General features: G+C 51.7%; 1 protein-coding gene across 1 annotated transcript in view; it reads left to right on the forward strand.

Moving 5' to 3' along the window:
* EDAR (ectodysplasin A receptor) overlaps positions 1–5,869 on the forward strand; it is a 30,070-nt gene that overhangs the window by 12,364 nt on the left and 11,837 nt on the right. The gene's annotated exons all lie outside the window — the stretch shown is intronic.

Here is a 5,869-nt window from a genome sequence, read left to right on the forward strand (position 1 = left end):
GTGCAGGGAACCGCTGTGGGGACCGTGTGGGGGGATGGGAGGGAGGCCGTGGGGCCCTCAGGGAGGCTGGGGCAGAGCAGAAGTGGGGCAAGGAGGGCACGAGGCTCTGCAGAGCTCGTGTAACCCCCATCTCAGGAGCCTCAGCCCACCTTGGGCTGTTTCTTTCCTGCTGTTTTGGTCTGACTTTCGTGGCTACGAGGAAGGGCCATGTGCCTCTGCTTTAGGGCATGTACGGATTTGGGGTCTGGGTTAGGAGGTCCCTGGGCCAGGATCACCTGTCACCACCAGCTCCGCAGCTCAAGGGCGGAGAGGGGCCGCAGGACCTGCCTCTCCCTGCTCTCGTCTGGGCATAGGATGAGAGCTGCATCTTAAACAGCTGGGAGGGGGCAGCCCGTGGCATGGCGGTTAAGATACTGGACTCCCACACGGCCAACCACGGTTCAAGTCCCAGACCCAGTGGCTTGAATCACACAGGGGGCATGGCATGTGTGCCCCAAATCCCAGAAGAATGGAGGAGAAGGGATTGCGGCGTGGCCGTTCCCCTGGGCAGTGACTTCTCACTTTCTCTGTCCGTCTCTCCGGCAAGTGCGTGCACCCTATAGCAAAAATCTCTCGAGGAAATAAAAACAGCTGGGAGGAAGGGAAGGCAGCAAGAACAGGGGTGTGGGGGAAATCACCTCCCTCCCCACCTCTGCTTACCCAGAGGGCCCTGCTGCGGGCTGCCCTGGGGGCCACTCCCTCCCACCAAGCTGCCTGTCTGCGCAGGGAGCGCCCCGGCCCAGACAAAGCAGAGGGGCCGTGGCCAGGCTGCCCTGCACACCCCAAAGTCAGGGCAGCAGTGCCACATGCCCCGTGGGAAAGCGAGCAAAGTCCTTGAGTCCTGGCAGTTTTGAAAATGAGAGCACCCTTGGGACCAGCAGTTAGCGTAATGGCTATGTTGCTGGACTCCCACATAGTCGACCGCGGTTCGCGTCCCGGACCCGGCGGCTTAAACTCATGCTGGGCCCCTGTGTGTGCATGCCCAAGATCCCGAGAGGCGAATGGAGGAGAAGGGATTGTGGCATGGCCATCCCGTCTGGGGGGGTGATTTCTCGCTTTCTGTCTCTCTGTCTCTCTCTGTCTTTCTGGCGAGCGCACGTGCCCTATAGCAAAACCTCTCAAAAAAAAAAAAAAAAAGAAAGAAAGAAAATGAGAGCACCCCTTCCCCACCCCGCCCTCAATTGCTTGCCCCAAATCCAACTCCCCGGGAAGCCTCCCAGGAGGTTCGCCGACACCAGGCCTGAGGGAGGCTGGCAAAGAAACCACCACCCCGGACCTCCATCCCTGGCAGGACCACCAGCCACCTCTCTAGGTCCCCTGGGGCAGTTGGCCCAGCCTCTGTGTGGGCATGGTGGGTCTCGGGATGGAACCTGCCTGAGGCAGGGGCCTCGGTGTGAAAGTGAAACGAGGCCGACACTGTTGGCCTCCGCACAGACGTGTGAGAAGGGCCAGCTAAGGCCACAGCCACTGAGGTCTTCCAGAACCGCCCCCAGCAGCCTTGTGCAGGAAAGCAGGGACTTGGGACCCTGAAGTAGCTGGCTGGCTGCAGGGCCCAGCACCCCAGCCCTCCCAAGCCCACGGTCAGCTGTCCACGGGCAGTCAACTCCTGTTGACTTTATTCCATCTTCCCGGGCCTAGCTGAGCCAAGCCTTCATACCATGTCAGAGAGGGGGGAGTCCTACAATCCACAGTCTAAGAACTTCCCAAGGCCCCGTGCAATGGTGACTACGCACGCATAGGAGCTGCCAGGCGAAGGGAGCGCCTGCCTCAGGGAAGCCACACAGGAGCCGCAGGGATGCAGCCCCGCTCTTACTGGGCCAGCTACCACTTTTCTATCCCCAAGAAAGGGCTGGAAACAGCAGATGGCATGAGGGTTATGTCGCTGGACTCATATAACTGACCAAGTTTGAGTCCTGGGCCCAGTGGCTTTTTTTTCTAATCATTTTTTTTTCTTTTTCATTTTATTTTAATTTTTTAAAAATAAAGTATGAATTTATTTGGGTACAAAAACTTTTTGAAATTCATACATAGTTTTCCCATTACATGTATTTCCATGAGCTTTTTTTAGGAAATACTTTTTTAATTATTTAATTTACATTCATCCCCTAAGCATCGTCACGGCATACAAAATGTGATTTCCCATCCAGAATATACTGCAGAGTGACTTAATCATGCATGTTATCGTCAATAATTCTCCATGTCTAGTTTCATATATATCAACATATATATATACACACACATATACACACACATACACCCTATTTCTGCCTTTCCCCTCCTCCCACGCTATCTCTGGTGTCTACAGTTGTTTTCCATTCCTTTTCCTCCCACATTTTATTGATCACACAATTTCTTAAATAATCTGACTGCTTTCAATAGCAAGTTCAGCTGGTAACTTTAAGAAAAGCAGTTTTAACTTTAATCAATCACAGAAATGCTAACCGCCAAGAAACAGGTTAGGATTCTGTTCAAATAGCAGGTACATGAACTATCAATAGCTTAAGACAGGACAAAAATCCTTAAAACTGGAAAATAAAGCCTAGAAGAAAATCAGCAATGTTTTAGTCAAAAGTCATAAAATGCTATTTCACTAGTTCAGTCTCATGTACTTTATCTATCTTCTGTTGTGGTTCAATCTTCCTGATTGAATTCTAGGATATAATATTCAACTCCAGATGTGTCCCTACAACTAAGTTGGCCGTTTTCTTAGTTTTTGAACTCTTATTTCTGTGTGTCTGTATTTAATTTTCCTGGCGTAGCACTCCCTTGAGAACTTCGTGGAGATCTGGTCTGGTGCTGGTAAATTCTTTCAGGTTTTGTTTATCTGAGAATGTTCTTGTCTTTTCTTCCCATATGAATGATCTTGCCGGGATAGTATTATTGGTTGAAATTGCTTTTCTCTTAACACATTGAATATATTTTCTCATTCTTTCCTCTCTCACATCGTTTCCGATGAGAGGTCTGCTGTTAGCCTGATGGGATATCCTTTGTAAGTAACTTGCCGTTTCTCTCTTGCCAATCTTAGTATCTTGTCTTTGTGGTTTTGGTCAGTCTGGCTATAATGTGTCTTGGAGAAGATCTTGGGTCGATTCTATTTGGGGTCCTTTGTATTTCTTGGGACTGGATCTTTGAATGCCTCTCTAGGTTTAGAAAGTTTTCTTGAAGGATTTCATGGAATAGATTATCAATGCCCTTATGAGTCTCTTTGCCTTCTGGGACACCAGTTATCCAAATGTTTGGACATTTGATGGTATCTAGGATTTCTCGTATATTATTCTCATTTTGGGGGGCAATTTTCTCAGTCTTTGTGGTGGATTTTTCTAGGCCAGCAATTTTCTCTTCTACGTCTGAGATTCTATTTTCTGTATGATCTAATCTGCTTTTAATACTGTCAAGAGAGATTTTGACTTCCTGTATTATAGCCTTCATCTGTAACAGGGCCATTTGATTCTTTTTTAAAGTGTGTCTTTCCTCTTTTAGATCTTGCAAGAATTTCCGTGAAGAGGAGTTATTCTTTTCCTTTAGAGAAGAGGTATTTTCTTGCTTTCCCATATTTCTTGTGGTCCTGAGGTGATTTCTAGTCACCTCATGGATGATGTGTTTCTTCCTAAATCTTAAAGTTCAATCTGAGCATTCAGGAGCATGCAGAAGGAGGTGATCTGGAATCTCTTCGCTGTTCTATTTTTATCCCTTTGTGCAGCAGATTCAGTGGATATTGAGGAATATGTTAACCCTAATAGCGTTTGGATGTTTGGCTATGGTTCCCTTAGATCCATCTAGAAACACAGTGAATGGAGACTGAGGAACAGAGTGATGAGATAAAAGGGAATGAAAAGGAAACAGAGAGAGAGAGAGAAGAAGAAGAAGAAAAAGAAATAGAGAAAAAAAAATTTTTTAAGTGAAAAACCATGCAGCGCACAAGTATGCCGCATAAAATCACTAGTTCTCAGGAGCGCTGGAGGAATCTTCTTCTGGAGGCCTGCCCCTTGCCTCTCCTGGATGGGAGGAGGAAAGGGGATTATTCGCAAGATAAAGGAGGGGCTGAAAGTAAAGGGAAAACTTTGCCTTAAATTTTTTTAAAAAAGGAAAAATTACCAAAAAATGAGAAGACAGAGACAGAGAGAGGGATAGAGGGGTGCCCTACTACTCGAGACTGGGGGCTGGAGACTGAATTATCAGTAGAAAATCTTCATTTCTCTTATTCCCTGAAATCACTAGTTCTCAGCAGCAATGGAGATGTCTTCTTCTCCCAGACCCGGTAGCTTAAAGCTCATGTCGGGCATGTGCGTGTGTGCCCAAGATCCTGAGAAGACACTGGAGGAGAAGGGACTGTGGCATGGCCATCCCCCCTGGGGGGCGTGATTTCTTGCTTTCTGTCTCTCTGTCTCTCTGGCCAACGCACGTGCCCTATAACAAAAATCTCTCTGAAAGTAGAAAAAGGGCAGCCCCTGACAGCTGTCAGAAGCAGAGTGCCAGCGTGGTTCTCACGGAGCTATGGAGAGTGGGTGGCCATGGGCATGTCTTTTAATGGGTTTGCTGTGGATTCCAGCCGGCTCTCGGCCTTCCCTGCCTGCGAGGTCAGTCATCTTCCCACCCCAGCCTCAGTTCCTCCCTTGCTGAATGGCCACTCAGTGGTGCCCACCTCCCGGGCTGCTCTGCCACGCTCCTGTGGGCACATTGCAAGCTGCTGGTGCCGCTGGCTCACACCCCCAGCCCAGGAAATAACCCTCTGCAGAAGTGAAGACGCGCAGACAGCACTCCTTGTAAAATGGATTGATCATTCCGCGTTCTGGAATTGCCAAGAAGTGAAAGGGAAAGGGGAGGACAGGGCCAGGCTGGGCATCAGCGCTGCCCTGGGCGGGGTCTCGGCTGAGCAGGGTACTCGGGGACAGTATGGCACGGTGGGCTCTCAGAGCCCCGCGTCTCTGCGTCTCTGCGTCTCTGTTCAGGGAGGCGGTAGCGCTGGCTCAGGGGACCAGGGGGTCTCACAGCTGCCACACAGACCTCTGAAAGCTGGAAGCAGCAAGCAAGTGTCCAGGAGGCTTCTTCCCTGAAATGCTTGGTCCCAGGGCCCAGACCTAGGGCTCCGTCTCCCCCCAAATGCTAAGGAGCTCCAGAATGTTCAGGAGCTTGAGGCAGACCCCCTCCCTCCCCCGGGTGCCCCCACTGGGCCCCTGGGAAGCGCTGACCTTCCCCAATCCTGCCACTCTGTCACTGCGCCCTGGTGAGTCAACCAGAGTGAGGCCTTGGGGTCACTTTCCAGCTGAATCAGCGAGATGCTGTGCTCGGCGACCAAGCTGTGCTGTTCCTCCAAACCTGGCTGACAAGGCAGGCCCGAGGCCAGCGGGGAGGCCTGAAGGGACAAGGAAGGACAGGGCCAGCACCAGACTTGGAGCAGTTGCTTCTCGTCTGTAGACTGTGAGGGCGGAGGAGGGGGAGGGCGCAGGCACCCAGCAGGGGGAGGCTCGGGCCAGGCCAGCGCAGGCGCCAGGGCACACGTGTGTCCTGGACCCTGCGGGGTCCACAGGCCAGCTGTGCAGACGGCGGGGAAGCCTGAGCCACAGCGCCGGCCCTGGCTCTGCCGGTGCCGTCCGTTTAACCCCTGGTCGATGACCGCGACTCCTGAGGCCGCTCCAGGGTGGCCGCTGGCTCTGGCTCCCACGGTGTTTTAGTCGTTCCGTGCACGTGGCGCTTTCACGGGAGGCCGACCAGCGAGCGATCTAACGGGGTGACGCCCTGGCCTTCCGAAGGCCAGCGCCCGGCTGTCTCTTCGCGGTGCTTCCCGGCCTTGAACGTGCATAGCAGCCGGCAAGAAGCCGTTCTGATGTCG

This window comes from Tupaia chinensis, unplaced genomic scaffold, assembly GCF_000334495.1.
Source record: "Tupaia chinensis unplaced genomic scaffold, TupChi_1.0 Scaffold000041_1, whole genome shotgun sequence".
Taxonomy (NCBI): Eukaryota; Metazoa; Chordata; class Mammalia; order Scandentia; family Tupaiidae; genus Tupaia; species Tupaia belangeri.